This window comes from Notothenia rossii (assembly GCF_949606895.1).
Source record: "Notothenia rossii genome assembly, chromosome: 5".
NCBI lineage: Eukaryota > Metazoa > Chordata > Actinopteri > Perciformes > Nototheniidae > Notothenia > Notothenia rossii.
In genome coordinates, this window is record NC_136903.1 from 76,575,886 (window position 1) to 76,594,449 (window position 18,564).

Here is an 18,564-nt window from a genome sequence, read left to right on the forward strand (position 1 = left end):
AGCTAATAAATTCCTTGAGCATTCTCCAGATGACTTCCATGGTCATTTGGGGGCAGCTAGCTTTTTGTCTTCTACTACTGCTGCTGATTAGGAAGAGTAAACTATAAGGCTGTCTAAAGCGCCGCATGACAGACAAGGAATTTGGTTTCACCTGGACGGACATCTGTCGTTGTCTATACCTGTTCTCTTCACTCTGCTCCGTTCCAGATCATTTCAATTAATTCGGTATCCTGGAGACAATGTTGCTATTTATCTAGGTGTGGATGGGGAAGGGGGAAGGTAGCAGCAGTCATTGTTGGTTTAAGCTCTGTATTGAAAATACCTCCTAGCATAAAAGTGGATTCATCACTGTGAGGTTACTGCCTTACAAGAGCCACAATAGCTCATCACAAAACCTGAGGATTTACCATTTAAACAGCAAACACGTGAGTTAGGCCTACAGTCAAACCTTTTTGCCTTTCACTGCTAAACCGACACAATGAGATTGAATGGTTACTCAAACATAGTGGCACTCCTCTGAAGAAAGGCTTTTAGGCAAATGATGGATTAGCTGCTGGCATTATTTGGGCACTAACCACAAATTAGCTAACGACAAATGTGGCAGTTCCTTCAGCGGAAAAACCAAGACAAAATTATGACTAATGTTTAATAACAATGATCTGTAGCCTGAAAATAAATATCATTGAAGAAGTTTGATTACATTTTCAAAGATATCGTTGGTCTTCATTCATCATTATGTTTAAACCTTTGGATTTGATGTACATAGGAAACGACAACATTGCTATAGTGTAGGCTTAATGGAAAATAAGAACACCACGTAAGAAAACTGAAAAATACCCCGTAATTTCCTGCCCAAAGGCAATGTCATTAAAGTTCAAACAGTCCAAATTCAAAAGGAACACAATTTGCTACGACAAGATAGATCATCGTCATGTGTGAGACTGTTTTCCTTAAAAAATACTACATCAAAATAACTGAACATTTCTTTGTCGTTTTATGTAATTGGCAAAAATAATTTGTTAAATACAGCTTATCTTTGTACAAGGCAAGATGGTGCATTATTGATATTTCGCAAAAGATATGTTATAAGCCAATCCGGGATGTCATAGGAGTTGGCATGACGATTACATTAAATTCAAGCATTCCTCAAAATATGGACATTGTCAAAAGATGATGTCAGTTAGGTAACTTCTTGTGTCGAAAGATGTTTTTCAAAAATACTATATGATATTGGTCAATGTATCGTGGTCAATTTATTTTTAAACAATACGATTAAGGCCTCCGTTAACCACTCGGCACTGATCAAGTGCAGATGAGTAATAGTCAACGTGTTTGTCAGTAAGTGACAAATAAAGGTCACAGCAGGCCCAGACAGCATGAGAAACTGCGGGGACCTCTCTCTCTCTAGAGAAGCAGTGAGGAGGCAATCTGAGTGTGTTTTCAGACAGGAGGTGAGAGCAGAAGGAGATACTCCTCTACTGTTGTGACATTTGCTGCGGTGTTTCCAAAGAGGAACTCCTTTCGAAGGAGGAAGGTGAAGACACCGTGTGGGCTGCTAACACTCTGCTCCCTGGCATCATATTGGCCACGATGGGTCAATAGCTCACTCCCAACTTTCGAAATATCTTGCTTCGGACACTGTTATGGAAAAGTCAGTAAATGTCAAATCCTACGTCCAACTTCACTTAAAGTTCCCTCAAGTCTCTGCTCCCAAGGTACTTTTTCTGCTGGTCTATACAAAGCGCTACAGCAATTGGTTGATGCATTGGATAGTTGAACTACAAAGACAAACTATTGCCAACTGTTTTGATCATTAATTGTAATAATAATTGTGTGTATAGCTTTCATTCATAGAGCATAAAGACCACTAGTTGTCGCTTGGTCCTCATTAATAGGACTAAAGCTGCACATGTGTTGTTATTTATCAATTGTATAAAAGGGTGAGGAAAAAAGGAAACGGGAAGTTAAGGAAATGGTAAAATTGCAATGGTCAGAGAATTGAAACTGAAACTATAAACTAACCGGATTTCTCAATCCAAACCATCTCCATTATGGATTCCTGGAATATCCTACATTTCACACAACAGTGCTTGACAACAAAAGACCACTCTTTTTAAGGCCAAGCTTTTAAATCCATGATCTGATTTGCCTAATCTTCATGGTTTTTTAAATCGTTGTAAAAAATGCACTAAAGGATATTCGTGTTTCTTTCTATAACATCCTGGAGCTTATAGTTACTTTGGCTTTTGGGCACAAAAAGCCCTATGGCTCTGCGCCCTGAATAGTTATAGAGATTTAAGGACCCCATGATGACATATTGTAGGTCTCAGCGCATGTGAAGTGGCTGTTAACCTCCGATCGATCTGCAGAGCTCATCAAAAGTCTTGAGTGCTTTACATTATTGGATGGAGACGGAGGCGAAAGCATCCAAACATTGACTGGGGATTTCATTCTTTATGAGTGAATAAAATCACATTGGCACAGTTATTGGACAGCCCAGCACTGACTAATGGGGTTTACGACACACTTCACGGACTGCAGCACGGATGGCAGGTGAAATATTCCTGCAGCATGTCAGTCACAGCAGAGTATTTATCCATCAGCACAAATCATTAGTAGAACCAGTTTGTTGTTGGTTAAGGAAACACTGAATAGATCGTTTTTCTTAACTCATGATGTGATTGTTACTATTGGTGTGATTTTTCGCGTTCACTCAAAATATTTGGGTTGCTGTGATAAATTAACACGTCACCTCTTTGTAATAAACCGATAATAATACATTCACACAAACAAGCATTTCAGGATGCTAAACTTTCGGAAGAATTCACACAAAAGCCTCATTACATTCGCTAACAGGGATGATGATGCAGCGGGGGTTTTTTTTCACACCTCGTCTTGGTGGTGTAAAAGATAAAGCTAATTAGCGTGGCACCATTTGCATCTTCACCTCGGTGTTTCACAGCGAAGGGAAGGGAAGGGAGCAGCCGCAGCGGGATAATGAATGTTTGATTTGAGAGGGAAGACTTCCTGTCACCAACGCTCCCGACATACCCTTTCCTAAATTCCTTACATTTCTTCGTGCTCTGCTATCTGGCTCTGCTATCTGGCTCGGCTGTCGGCGTCTTACCTACCTACCTACCTTCCTTCCCACCCCCCCCTCCCCTCCCTCCTCCTCCACTTTAAATTCCTGAGTTCATCCCCCTCTCCTCGCCCTACCACCAGCACACAGGCTGCGCTCATTACAGCAGATTTGCATGTCTGCTCCAGAGCAGTATGAGAGGAGATGAAACAGAACTCCCAGTGCCTCTGCAGAGCTTCACTCATCTGACAGAAAGAGCTCCACCTTGGGCCCCAGACACAGCGAGCAAACAAATGCAGGCTGCTTACCAGGCCACACACACACACACACACACACACACACACACACACACACACACACACACACACACACACACACACACACACACACACACACACACACACACACACACACACACACACACACACACACACACACACACACACACACACACACACACACACACACACACACACACACACACACACACACACACACACACACACACACACACACACACACACACTATTCAGTTTAAATATATCTATATTCAGGAAATAAATTGAAAAACAGAGGTCTACCTTCCAGCCTTTGCTCCCCTTCCTGTGCATTACAAATCAAGTCTGCTCAACTGAGAAGGATGAGACCGTGAGTTATGGGATGGAGCCATTGGTCTCCATTCACACTAAGGTCTCACACACCTGAGACCGATGACCGGCTTTTCTTTATGTGCATGACATCGTTTTTCAACTGGTCCTTTTGCTATTTAACAGTCTATGAATGCACTGGGTACAGCTGGGGGATCAATCTAAAAGAAACCATCTAAAGTTAAATAATAAATACATTCTATAATGAAATAACTCAAGTCTTAACTAAATCAGTCAGATCTTAAATACTTGAGAGCTTTTTTGTTTCAGGGTAGTTTTAGTGCTTTCATGATTAATCAACCAACTGATTAGACAATTGCCAAAAACAATTACTTGCTGCTAGTTTCACTTTTTTAAATAAGAGGATACATTTTTTGATATTATGATAAATTGAATAGCTTCACATTTGACCAAGTTGGTTTGGAAACAATGATCAAGATGAAGACATTAGCTTTGCCTCAGATCAAATATTATGCACAGAGGGTGCAGGCTGTTCTGACCTTTTTATATATTAACTCTCTATTTTAATAAATATCAGTCGCAAGTCACCAAATCTAAAGTTGTTGAGCAGAAGGTGAGTTTCAACAGCAATGACTAAATGTCACGTACTTTTCTAAAAAAAGAGCAAAACCTCCAAAAAGAGGAAAAAGTACATGTTCTGTTTTTGAACGAGGAGCTTTTGCTCAAGATGACTCTTAGTGAAAGTGGTGAGTCATGTGCCATGAGTCACTGTGAAAGGGAAGAGCAGAGAGACCTACAGTGCACCGTGCACGCTCCTGACCAGACCTGTAGTGGTTCCTGTGACTCTGGACTTCTATTTAGAATAGCACCAAGCCAGAAAAATAAAACATTTAAAGCCTTAAGGTCCTTATCTTCTTCAAAATGGAAATTCTCAAACAGACTGCGATGCTCCTTATTTTGAACTTTGAGATGCTGCCTGTTATTGAGAAGGAACATCCTCCTCAGTCCTCTCTGACTCACACTCAGCAGATAGACTAAATAAAGAGAAATTAGAAATGAGAACTTGGACAATATTATTTCTTCAAGACTTTCAGATCCATATTCTCAGAAAGTTGTATTATTATGAGAATAGAAACCTTTCCTCAAACAAACCTCTGTACAGATATTAACTGTAAAACCACAATCTGCCGTGCAGGAATATAAATGACCTCAAATGTTTTCACTGCCATTCAGAAATGCAGTTTTGGTATTTCACATTGAAAGTTTTTTTCAGGGGTTTCACTCTCCCTACGTAGAAGCTGGTGACGGTTGTGGTTGAGGACGCTTTGACTGATGACGTGAGTAGAAACCCACTGCAGCCACAACAACTGAAAGCCAATCATCAAACAGGTAAATCCCCCCCCCAATGGAACATTATGTGTAATATGCCAAAATCTTTTCTTGGTTGCTGAAGTGTTGGAGGTTTCAAAACCCAAAAGTTAACCAGCATCGCATTAACCCAGGGCCCTTGGCTCTTGAATGTCACAAGATAAACCTGCTGCATGTCAATAGGATAGTGGTTCATTGTTGACATTTTGTTTGTATTAAGTTCATCTGTAGGGATTTCTTTCTGGGACTTTCTGTTATTGAAGCTGTGTAATATAAATACATGATATTGTATTACACTTAAACCACCGTGATTCACGAAGTAAATGTGGCTGCAGTGTTTGTTGTGATGAATAGATGATGGAAAAGCTGGGAAACATTTCAATCTCTACTTTAGGCCGGTATGACAATGGGCTAAGTGTGACTCAACATTGTCAACACTCCATGAAATGCAATGCAGTTCAACAACAGCACCAAAAAGGACATCCTCCAAAATAATCAAAACCTCTCGAAAACCATTTAACGAAAAACTAAACATTATAATCTTCATGACGGGAGGCTTTGTTGCATTACACTGCATTACTTTCATCCAATGCCATGAGGCAGAGAGGTTTCTAGTAAAGACGTACACAAGTAGCCACTGCCATTTGCAACTTTAACATATGAGGTTTTATAAAGTCATATTGAAGTTTAATTCTGTTTGTGGGTTTATTGTGCATAACTGCCTTTCACCTCTACTTGAAATGCATTTAAAAATATGGATTTTCAATTCATCGGCGCAGCTCATCATGACACTAAAATATATTAAAATGTCCTGTGACTAAAAATCCTATGTTCAATTCTGTGGTGAATAATGTGTGTTGCAGAAACATTTTTGGGAGTGAGCAGATTGTCTGATGGAGCCAGGAACTGAATTTACAGGCACCAGTATCACCAGTGATTATGTGTACTAGCCCTGCTTCTTATCTCAGTAGCAGTATTCTAGCAAACCACACAAACCACAAATAAAAAAGGACGTGCGTTTGAAACAGACCAAAAGAGGAAATACAGTAAAGTGATATAGGCAACTATGAATGTATTGAACTGAGAAATGTCCTGCTAGGTTTCGAATAAAGTCACCAGGAAGATTACACGGAAAACAAAATGGCAGAGCGGAGATCAAAGTGGTTCGACGCTCGAGCCTCTGAAAAAGTGGCAAAAATATCACAACATTTATTGGAGAAATGACGAGAAAAAGAGCTTTTCAGAGGCAGTCCTTTCAGATGAGTAAATGGGGATTATCAGGCATAAACCGAAGCAGCAATCAGCATTAACCAAAGACTTGCTAATTTGTTCCTCTCCAATTATAGTCACTTTTGTCAGAGCATCATTTTGACTTTCCTCGACTAGACTCTGAGCGCTGTGAGCTGTGGAACTTAGCTGCAGTGTGGCCGGTCTTTACATTGCACATTAAGTCATTAGAGTGTCCCTGCTCGCAGTCCCTCCCTAACCCCCCACTGCAAACACCAGTCACAAAGCCTTTCAGACCCAGCTCTGCCTTCTGCATCTTAATATGAGGAGGGAAACCAGAGGGAAGTGAAGGCATGGCAGCCTTTGAGAGGAAGCCGAATAAATGACTGAACACACACCCTGGGGCGGGCACGCCGGGGGGTTTCCAGGAGGTCGGAGCGAGCAGGGCCAATCGTGTCAAGACGGAGGCGGCACACTAAAACAAAACTGACATATCAAAGCAGCCAAGCCTTGTTTAAGGGAAAAGAGCAGCGAAGACCCTGCATTCAGCTGCACAGCTTGTTTCTGCTTCGATGAGAGACAACACCACCAAAAAACGCCAATTAGGGATTAAAGTGGAAATTCCATCTACTGCAAAGCGGCATTTTCTTCCAATGAAAAAACAAGCTCAAACCATCCGAGATATCCTATGGCCTTTGATCCCATGCTCGTTTTCTTTTCAGAGGTATAGGCAAACTGTAAACCAGGCATTAGGGAGACGGCTTCTGTACCCACACATTTCATCTCCTGTCCTAATCTATATCATATTTAAGAGCAACTGTTCAGACTTAAACCTTGCCAGTACAGACAAAACTCTGTCATTACTAAAGCAAACTGACTAGGCCTTGAGGCAACTTTCGCTGATTTGTGCAAATAAATGCTTTGTCTACAAGTACAGACCATAATCTCTGACAACCTGGATAAACTGCCAATGCGCAATATAAAAGGACACAGAGATTGCAGGATTATGAGAGCACTTAAATGAGTTATATTTTGAAATGAGCTTGTTGAGAGCCAGTGTGGCCTTAAACTCAGTTTGCCTATAATGAGATATCAACTGTTTACCACATATCTGCTCTCCTTGTGATAATGAAGGCATTCCAGGGAGCTTTCTGCCATGCTGACACAGCCTTTAGGTGCTTATATCCAAAAATGGGTGCATTAAGTGCATTTTAATTGACTTATATTTACCCACTGTATTGTCTTGCAAATAAAAAAGATCTTCTGGCACTCCTCGAAGACTTAGAAAGTAGGTCACTCAGTCTCCTGTGAGTCATAGACGTTGGCAGGGGACCAAGCAGAGCAGGTAAGGGAGAGAAACAGCTCGAGCTAAGAAGGGCCTAATGGTTTACTGATACCGTTTCATTATTATTAATAAAAACATAATCAACTTTACTTACAACTGTGCATTTTTTGGTACAATATAATCAGGCAAAATTGGATGCAGAAGTTAAGGAAATGAAAACAAGAAAACTGTGTCACACACATAGCTGCATTAGCAAACACACACAGATATATATTGTAGTCAGGCCTCCTGAGGAGCACTTATGTCTAGTTACGTGCAAACTCCTCCACATGAGTCTTTACATTCCACTATAGAGATTTCTCAGATTGCAGGTGTAGTCTCGCTTCTCTCTAGGGCCACAGCACCTCAGCAGAGGGGCCGATACGCGGGGTCAGAGCTGGCCATGAGATTTCCAAACAGTTTTGAAGGCGGTGACTCAGCCTGGTTAAAGCCGTCGGTCACACAGCCACCCAGGGACAACCACAATGATTTGCAAGTCTCCGGGCCTGTGACCGACACACACACACCGATACTTTCTTAACTACATTGGGCAACTGGCACTAACCACGTTGCCTCCGCCATGGAGCCCCTCCTCCAGCTAACCCCTCCGCCCTCTCATTCATCCACCCTGAGGGAGAGGCATGCAGGCCAGAGGAAGTATGACTCATCTGAGCAACAAGACGCATTCTTCTGAACTCTCTACAGGCGTGTTGTTTGCTAAGTGAAGAGCACAGCAGAGTAGGCGCAGAGAGAGATAAAGAAAAAAGAGTGAGGACTCATAATTAAGAGACTATGTGTGACATGTCTTGGAAATTATTGGGGCAAAGGGAGTCCACTTTAGTGTGGGTTCACACACACACACACACACACACACACACACACACACACACACACACACACACACACACACACACACACACACACACACACACACACACACACACACACACACACACACACACACACCCTCCAACTCCACGGAGAGAATCTTTGGCTTCTGTGAGGGGTTTTCTGAATCACAGATGGAGACTCCAAGTACTACATCTAAGGATAATCCATCAGGTTCCATGCAGAGAAAAAAGTGACTAATGACGACAAGAGAGAGGTTTATGATGTGCAATTCTGCTGAGCATGCAAAGGACAATGAGGCACGATGAAGACATATGAAGAAAAAGTGTTTAATCTAACGGATCCACCGCGGCTCATTCCCAACACCACATCTGCAGAACTTGGCACTTGCCCCTACAGATCATGAGCCTCACACACCACATCACACACAGGCTCCAACTTTTACATGAAGCTATTTCTGGAGCGGCCCACATTAACATTGTCTGCAATCGCAAAACAAATGAAGAGGCCACGGCGCACAGCCTCCAGGTCTGATCCACCGACACAAAGCTGTTGAAATGTGCCCCGTCATGTGATTCCATGAGGAATGATCCGTCTCCCACCAGTCTACCATCAGCAGTGGATGAATTTGAGTGATGTGGGAGTAAACCATGTCTTGAAGACTCCACTGTTTAACCTTACAAAGCAGACTGTGGATTTGATTAGACATCACCATCTCTGGATTTCTTCTCAGCATCTGCAGATTGACATCCAAACAAGTGAGAGTTTGCTGCACATGGCACTGGACACAGGGATAGGGTAAGGTAAGCTATGGGGCTGACATCATTGCATTGCACACTTCCTTTGCAACTACTTCCACTAATGCAGTATGCAAGCAAGTACCTATTACAGCAGAGTCCCATCAAACCTCACTGTCCATAGGCCTATTAAAAGGAGATCTAACTCACTTTGGCTTCAGGTTAACGCTCTATGACCGTGGATTTGTGACTGACAAGACAAACCTGTTATCTCTTTCAATTAAGAGTCACTTAGTATATCTAAAATCCTGCTGAACAAAGATAGATTTTCATTGTTTCTCTATACTCATGAATGCCCCAACCACTGCCTTGCTTACCATCTCATTATCAATGAAGTCTAGTTTATGGCTGAATACATCGTCATGGTTTCATATTTAAACTGCTTTGAAATACGTTCATTTCAAAGAAGAAAGCTGAGAGTACCATTTGGGGAATATAATGTTATTAAATTGTGATGGCTCTACAGGGTTTGAGTACATGTGTATGATCTGTCATATAGAACAGCTATGTGTTTGCTGAACTGCACACAAAGCTGCATTATTTAGCCAGTTGTTGGTGCCATCATTTTTTTTGTTTGAAATATTCCCCGTTGAAAACTGACAGAAGGCCCCATGTCTTTTATATTAAAACTGTCTCTGGGTATTTTGCCGTTTCACCTGGATGTGCATTTTGTATCTGCCATAGGAGCCCCTGTATTGATTCAAACAGATACCAAATGATGAAAGACACCTCTTATCGCTACACACAGCTCGAAAGCCTTCCAACAGTGTGATCCAAATGAGCATATCAACTGCTTCTATGCAGTAAGTGCAAAAAAGCTTAAGAGAAATACACTAATATCGATGGCTTATCAAAATTCAAGGATACAGCATACAGTAGGGTGACTTCTTGAAGGCATTGGAAAGTTAAGCAGGTCTTGGTCAGTAAAATGTCAAATGACACAGCATTGCATTTATTCTAAAATCTTTTGTTTGAAATGTCATTAAGCACTACATTAACTCCCCTTTGATATTGGGGGATTTGTAAGCCCCTGACTTCCAATGCAATTCCCTCCAACACATGTTCTATTATTACACAAACACTTCTCTTCATCTACCTCATCAAGTTTCTAGAATTGATCTTGATGCAGAGATAAGACATAACCGAACATTGAAAATAGAAAGCGAAATGAGTCAGAGAAACCGCAATGAACTACAAAAGTCACCAATATATACCCCAGGATCCGCTCCTACAGTGCACTGGTGTAGGTAGTTATAGTAGATGCCCGAATAGAAAGATGGGCCCTGATTAGTCCGGGTGGGGAAATGGCTAAACACTTTCAGATAAAACATGTTCTGAGCAAATATGCCTATAATTCGACTCGGTTGAATTAAACATCACATACTCCTTTCACTGATTCATGTCCACATTCGACTCCAACCCGGGAGTATGGAGCACATAGGACTAGTTCACTGACAGAATCAACTCAATAGACTGGGAAGGGGGGGGGGGGTCGATCGAGGAGAACTAGGGAGTGTATTGCAGGATGAATAAAAAATGAAAGTGTAGTGGTTCAGTAAAATCGCTCTCTCCATCCCGTGAGGAGGGGGTGGTGCTGGTGGAGTAGAGGCTTGTTTGAAAACTGAATGCTGCATTCCCACATCCACCCATATCCAGCAAGGGGCTCTTTAAAAATTCATTAATTTACAGCAAAAATAGATTAAAGCACCCAGCTGAGCAAAACTCAAAATGTGGCTCCGGAATAACATTAATGATAAAACATCTCCCTCAAGCCTGGAGGGGGGGGGGGGGGGGGGGTGCCTGAAGAAAGAGTACTGGCTTCTTTCACCTTACAGCACCTTGAGAATAATTTATTTTCAATCATTACTAAAATAATGCATTTCTAATTGTCATTTTTAATTACGCTTTTCTTGGGATGGGAAAAAAAAGGGGCAGAGGAGAAACCTGCATAAACTAATTAAAATCCATCCAAGGATCTGCCATTCCCATGATGCCATGCCAATGTCATTCTATTCACCATTTGATATCTCAGCTACAGAGACTCAATGGCAGCTGCTCCAGGCTCCCCAAAAACGCAGAGAACTGCAGTTACAGTAATTGCTCTGGCCAGCACTAAATGAGGTTCACTTAAGTGCAATTATCCCCCTCTGATCCCTCACATAAAGAGACTTCTTTAACATGGAGAAGTGGGCTCACACAATGTGACTGCAAACAAGATTCAAATTGGAATCAGGGAGGCATTTCCAGCAGATGAATGGCTTCATAGCTCATCTGCATTCTAGTGATGCACAGCGTTGCTAATGAAGACTGAGCCAGACCTTTCTCCCCAACACAGCGAGAACAAAACCTCCCACTGGATATAAAAGCACAATGCGGGAAGACATCTCTAACAAATGTGTCCAGTCATTTGGCCTGGGCTGCATTAGAGGTCACCTAGCCTCCATGCAGAGTTAACAGCAGTTGCAAAACAAAAAAAAGATCCAGTGTTGTTTTGCCCAATCCAAGGGGAAAATTCAATTGATGAGGGGCGATGAGGTAAAACGAAAGAAACCCCCCCCAACCTGAAATAACGCTACATTTCACAGCAGAGAGGAATTGATGCCACTTTGGATTGAGACCAAAAATAATTGTGAAAAAAACTAGAGAGAGGGCTTTGAACAACAGCATCACGGCTACGCATTGCCAAAAAATAGAAATATATATCAGACGTCCTCATGAATAAATTGCCATCTGCCAATGGCTTAACACAATAGGTTTTCAGCCTAAAGGGTTAAGATGTGGCAGGTCTAATAGGGGTTGCTACAGAGAGTACCTGTTGGGTGCAGTCCAACAACACAGGGTGGTGGTGGGGGGGGGGCTGTGATGGGCGTTCATATTGCCACAGGCGGAACTACCACCAGGAGTCTGATAACTGCATCTCACGGATGGCATTTGAATAATCACTTCAACAAGGGGAGAAATTAAAAAAGCCTCTCAGTGAGAAGGGGCTAGGGACCGGGCCACATGCTGAATTCAAAATGAGGAGCTTTTCCAATGTAAAACTGTTCTGAAGTCCCTCTACTATACTAGCACGCTGACCCTTGCCACCCATCCAAATGAGCTTCATATCATGTCACGATTCTATTAAATATATTAATCATACTCTCACCTTACAGACGATGAAAGAGTATTTTTTATTCAGGGACGATAGATGAATGTTCTAACTGGCGCCATACACAAAACACAGGAAGACCTGGAGACAAAGGTGTTTTTAAACCATTAGGCAAAAGACTGCTCAGAGCACTGCAGGCCAAAACCAGCATTAAAGAGAGGCTGCATCACATCCTCCCATCCACACTTTTAAATGGTTACTTACTGTAAGGATAAACAGATGTTTGATCTTCTCTATGCTATATTCTCCACTGTTTAATCCACTAATCCAAACGTTTTTTTAAAGCAGGTGACCCATACAAATGTAAAAAGGTAACACTGTTCAATTTAACTTGATGAGAATAGCACATACTGTAGCCACTACTACAACGGCTTAAAGCGGACCGAAAACATGCCAAATCTAGCCTTTAAGTCAAAACACCTCGAGCCATGATCAAAACTGAATAATTACATAGCTACTGGAATTGAAAGGATGTTATAAGTCTAATGAACAAATTCTAAAAAAAAAGGTGTGTGGGCCGGTATTTATGTTTCTGCACACAGTATGTAAAGGAAAGCCAGCAGCGGCTGCAGTCCAGGTCTATTGTCTTACAGCCAGGCAGAATACAACAGCAAAATGTCACTTCCGATGTCCACGCCAATTATTCCACTGCAGCGTTTCACATAGTTGTTTCAGTAGACATTATTGCTTGTAAAACACTCTGAATTTCATGATGGCATCAACGATTTAGACATTTCCTGTGAAGGAGCTGGGATGTATTTTCATGTTATACGGAGCTAGGGACCCTGTAATAAAATTCCAATTCATATAAACTGCACGTGGAGCTTTACAGAGAACAGCAGTAGGACAATTCAAAGAATAAGACAGAACAACCAGGTACCAGAAAATAATATATATAAAGCTACTCTGGCTCTGCTTACCTGGACGGGGGAACATGACAACTCAAACACCATGTGTCTTTCTAAAGCTGCATGCACAGATATTCTGATCCAGACAGCTCGCTGTAGGCCTGCTATTTAAAGGATGGGTGATTAAGCAAACCAGGTCTGACCTTTGATTGTGGGAGCTGACTAACGCTATGGGCATTTGTTAGTTGAAGCAAAACGTCTGGCAGGGTTAGGTTATTTTGGGGGAATTCATAACGGTTTGTTTTAGTCATAAATTGAATAAAATTGTGAGTATGATGTGATAATATTCTCAGTCGGTTCAGTCGCTAAAACAACAACGTGACTTCATTGATAAAACTTGCACAATTTGACAGCGGGGCATATTAAGAGTTCAGTCATCCATCGTCTAATAAAGGCCGTTAGGAGAAAGCAAGGGCACCGTTTTGTATACAGCTGCATGCAAATGCCACAGCTATTTAGTTTAAAGTCGTAGCGTTAACTAATCAGTGCATCACACACCAACTGGTGAAACATCAAAGCAGAGAGACATGCCCTGAGAGATGTCTTGCACTGCAGGTCCAAATGTTAAACACAGTCTGTACCATCTCAGGGCAATCCACAAGGGTATGCCACCAGAGGCAAAGACACAGTCCGAGGTTACATTCAGTTGCAGACAATTCACCTGAAATATGCTTTGCACTTGTTGATTGTCCAGCCACATGACAGACCTGCGCCTTCTCATAAAGATCGACTTGTTTTCCATACGAAGATCATTATTTTCTAGAGGAATTTACCAGCCGCCTGAGAAACAGACGATTGACAGACGAGAAAACACACTGCAACAGCTGTGAGTCAAATACCATCAGAGCATGCAGGAAAGGCAAATGACACTAGGTTTATACACAGAGTCAGTCACACAGTCACACAAACAAAAAAAGCTAGCTAACGATAGCTGTTGGAGGGCTGAGATAGGTCATTATATCCACCTATTGCGAGGGGAAAACACACGCACACACCTAGTCCTGGCCCAGGAGAAAACACCGACAACGCTCAGCTAAAGTTAGCTGGCTACCAAAACTGGCTAGCTAGCTGTCAAAGTTGCCCTGTCAGTTGTCACCGGTTGCACGGCGGTGCTAGCAGCGGGCTAACGCCAGAGCTGTCAACTTGGAGAGTTACATCAACACGGCCGGGGTATACTAACACTGACCACGGGGAAACATGGAATGCCTCTCTGAGAAAAAAGGTGTCCCCCGCACCGCACGCCCCGCCACGGCGAGCGGAAAGCCGTGTGCCAAGGCCTGTTCCCCGGGCTCAATCCCCACAACTTCAGTGCAGCTCACTTCCCCGCTAAAGTCGTCCATTTCGTGGGCCTTAGTTCAACTTCCATGCCCGTGTAGCTCACTTACTCTGGGTGAAAGCTTGCTGTGACGGCGGCTGTCTGTTAAATCCTGTCGGTAGTTTTAGAGTAACTGCCCCCTCCCCTTCCTTCCACCTCCTCTTCTTCTTCAGCTCGCAGGGGCTCCCCAGGAGGGTCCTGTGTTCTTGACGTTACCGTCCTGTGCAAAAGAAGCGCTGTAGCCTTAGCTTCACCGGTGAGCCCGCGGTGCCGTGGTGTCCCTCTTCAGCTACTCTCCGCCTTCTCCCGTTCGCCTTTCTCTCGGCGGCCGAGCCAACATCCGGGACTCTTCCCCCCGTTTGGTAAGTGCCCGGAACTACTTTCCCATACGACGACGCACATGAAGGTTTATTTTCTCCCTCTCTAACCACCCCTGCCGCCACAGAAACTAGCGCGCGGTGTACGCACGAGCCCCAGACAGTGTTGTAAAGTAACTATGTAGATGTACTAATCTACTGTAATTAAGTACAAATCTGAGGTACTACTACTTTACTTTGGTATTTCAATTGTTTTGCTACTTTGTAATGCTGCCCCACTATAAATTAAGAGGCAAATAGTGTACTATTGCCTTTTGTTACTTTGTAGATATGGATCAATGATTAAAAAACAAACAAACACTTAAATAAAACTTGAGTTACACCTATATTAAACTCACATGCCATAATTAAAAATGGTTCCACTTTAACAAGCTTGATAAAAACATTAATACATAAAAAATAAAAAAAAACATATATGATTCTGAAATGGGCCAATCTGCATAATGAGTACTTTTACTTTTGGAACTTTAAGTACATTTAGATGCCAACACTTTAGTACTTTTACTTGAGTAACATTTTGAATGCAGGACTTTTATCTGTAACAGAGTAATCATACACTTAAGTATAGTACAAGATCTGAGAACTTGTTCCACCAAACATGCGATTGTCTAGGAAGTACTCAGATATATAAGCAATAGTGATACCAAAGTCTATAAATACTTAGTTACAAAAAAGGTCCTGCATTCATAATCAAGTTAAACTAGGCCTATATCAACATATTAGAAGCAAAGTAATAATTGTGCATATATATTTCAGACTTATTTAATATAATTGGATTATAATTATTGAATCCCTTTATTGTAATAGACGTTGAAAGAATGTTACTGTATGTATACTGCTTTGTAGAATATATTATGATAGACACTACATTATAAGTTGATTTGTAATGTATTAGCGAAGGAGTAGAAAGTAAATTATTTGCTTCAGAGATGTTATGGAGTAGAATTATAAAATAGCAGCGATTTCAAATAATCAATAGGCAAAATTTCAAGTGCCTCAAAATTATATTTAAGGACTCAAGTAAATGTAATAGGTTGCACTTCACCAGATCCTATCAATAAATCTATTGATTTAAAAAAACGCTTTATTTAAAGGAGCATTGTAACTTATAACCCAACACGGTTAATATCTTAGGACATAACCTTTTTAATAAAGAAGGAAGAAGCACACAAGTTGTTAAAACAATGTTACAGAATAAAGGCAAAGAAGTCCACATGGGGGCCACTGTGCAATGAGTCACCTCTTATAAAAGGTTTTACAAGTTATAATTAAAGGCTAATAAATCATTTAAATGTTCCAGTTACAAGCCAGGAGAACTTTTGGGTTGTCAGGTTTGTTAAAAAGTTCTGTGACTGGTGTCCTTCATGGTACAATGCATATTAAAGTGTATTAGATGATGTTAAAATAGTAATATGTTACTTGAGGTGCTCACACTTTGTATGTGAAATTGAAGTCTGCAGTTATACGTGTAAGAGTCATGGTGACTATCTGATCATGGGTTTTTTCTTTCTTCATAATATAATTCTAGCCTTAATCTAACAACCAAAATCTTTGTGAACCACTGTGGTTTTTCTGATTAAATAAAAGACATGCTCCACTGGCAGATAAACAGCTTAGAAGGATTTATTTTTAATTTGACCACCTGGCTACTTAAAAGGTGTTCCCTCTATAATCTATTTAATTGATCTGTCATTAGTGAAATCTTAGTTCGTTGACCACTAATACATCTATTAATAATAACTTACAAACATTTTAATAACGGGAATTATCTTAAAGTTGTACAGATAAGAAAAAACATATACAGAAGCTGATAAAGGATTAAGTATTCTAGTCCATGATCTAAAAAGATCTCTAAACTACATCATCCACTAAATGCAGTTTGAAAAAATGTCCTAAGTTATTTTATTGCCTAAAAAAAAAAAAAATTAATTAAATAAGTGATATTTCCCTCACCATGTCTAACTCTTTATTGAACAGTGGAAACTGAATTCAAGGTAACTTAATATACCTCTACATTACCGGATTAAAAACATGTATTTTTGTCAAGGACATGACCATCCTTAATGTCCTCACTGGACAGTGAGGTCTAGTGAGATCTAGTGAGGTCATGCTGACCTGTCTTCATTTTGTTGTTTTATCTCCTATAATAGAGTTACAGGTTTTATTTTATATGTTCAGTTAAATTATCAATTTTGAATACTAGTAGGATATCTGCTGTATAAAATATGAAGTTAAAGTAAAGTAGCAGGGACGATGGATGTGTTATCTCTATTTATAGCCAATTTATCTTTGTTGTTTCATTTATATTCTACAATCTTATCTTCTCGTATTTATTGACTTTTGGCCATTTTGTATTTTACCGTGGTGATTTTGTTTTTATAAAAGTAAACATGCATGTCCACAAATTGAGTGGAATCTAATCCAGTTAGTGGACAACATCAATCTAAGCATTAAAGAAAGCAGCCATGCTTAAGTGATGTGATCGACTCTTCAGCAGGGCAACAGCGCCTCCTGTGGGTCATTCAGGGAGCCCACAGCATTTATTTGCTCAAATTAAATTATAAAACACATTTCGACCTTTTATGTAGCCTCTCTAGTGGGGACATGTTTCATCGTGTAAGGTAAGTCATGCATTCAAAATCTTACTTAAGTAAAAGTATTATCAGCAAAATGTACTTAAAGTCTAAAGAGTAAAAGTAATTATTGTGCCGAAAATATATATTTCTAGTGACATTTAGTATAAATGTCACTGGAAATATATATTTATAAAATGCTCCTTGATGCAACAATATTATCTAAATGATTTAGATAATATTGTTGCATCAAGGATCATTTTACTGTTGTAGTCAAACAAAGTTCTGGTTTGCTTTTTTCGTAATCATTTGACTATTTTTCCCTTTACGTTTCTTTTATTATCTTTTTTTGTTAAATGCCTTTGTCTGAATGTCTTTCATTTTTGTAAAGCACCTTGAATTGCCTTGTGTTGAAAGGTGCTATATAAATAAACGTGTCTTGCCTTGCCTTTACAGTTCCTCATTATTGTACTTAAGTATAGTACTGGTGTAGATGTACTTAGTTACTTCCCACCTCTGGTTACAAGTCAGATCCAGAATAAAACTAAATATAGGCCAAAGACATAAAAAAGAAAAAGGCCTAAATTAAAATGCCGCATGACAACCAAATAGGCATCTGATTATTTTGTATAAAACAAGAGTATGAATCTACAATATTGGACTATTGGCAAGAAGAAAGAAGTCTTACTGCATTTCATTTGTGTATCTGTAATTATAGATGTGAGTCTTGAGTGATACTATAGAATTGTTCTAAAAAACTGATTTCCATAATACAAAACTTATCATAAATATAAAACAACAGCAGCAACACTTCAAGATGTGTGTTGCCATTATGAAACTCACTGACTCAGAGGGTTAGTCAAGGTGAACAGATCCGCTTTAAGAGAAATCCCTCTCTGCCCCATGGGAGTCTGTGTGTTGGTGATGTTAATTAATTAAGAGTAACACCTCATTGAAAGTGAGAATAGTAATTGACACACGAGTCGAC

The 18,564-nt window shown here is 40.6% G+C and overlaps 1 protein-coding gene across 1 annotated transcript in view; it reads right to left on the bottom strand.

Annotated features, from left to right (window-relative positions):
* foxj3 (forkhead box J3) overlaps window positions 1-14,833 on the bottom strand; it is a 71,356-nt gene extending 56,523 nt beyond the window's left edge. Inside the window, exon 1 of the mRNA XM_079685762.1 lies at window positions 14,697-14,833. The gene's annotated coding sequence lies outside the window, so the exon portion shown is untranslated. The remainder of the gene's footprint in view (window positions 1-14,696) is intronic.
* Between the last annotated feature and the right edge of the window lie 3,731 nt (window positions 14,834-18,564).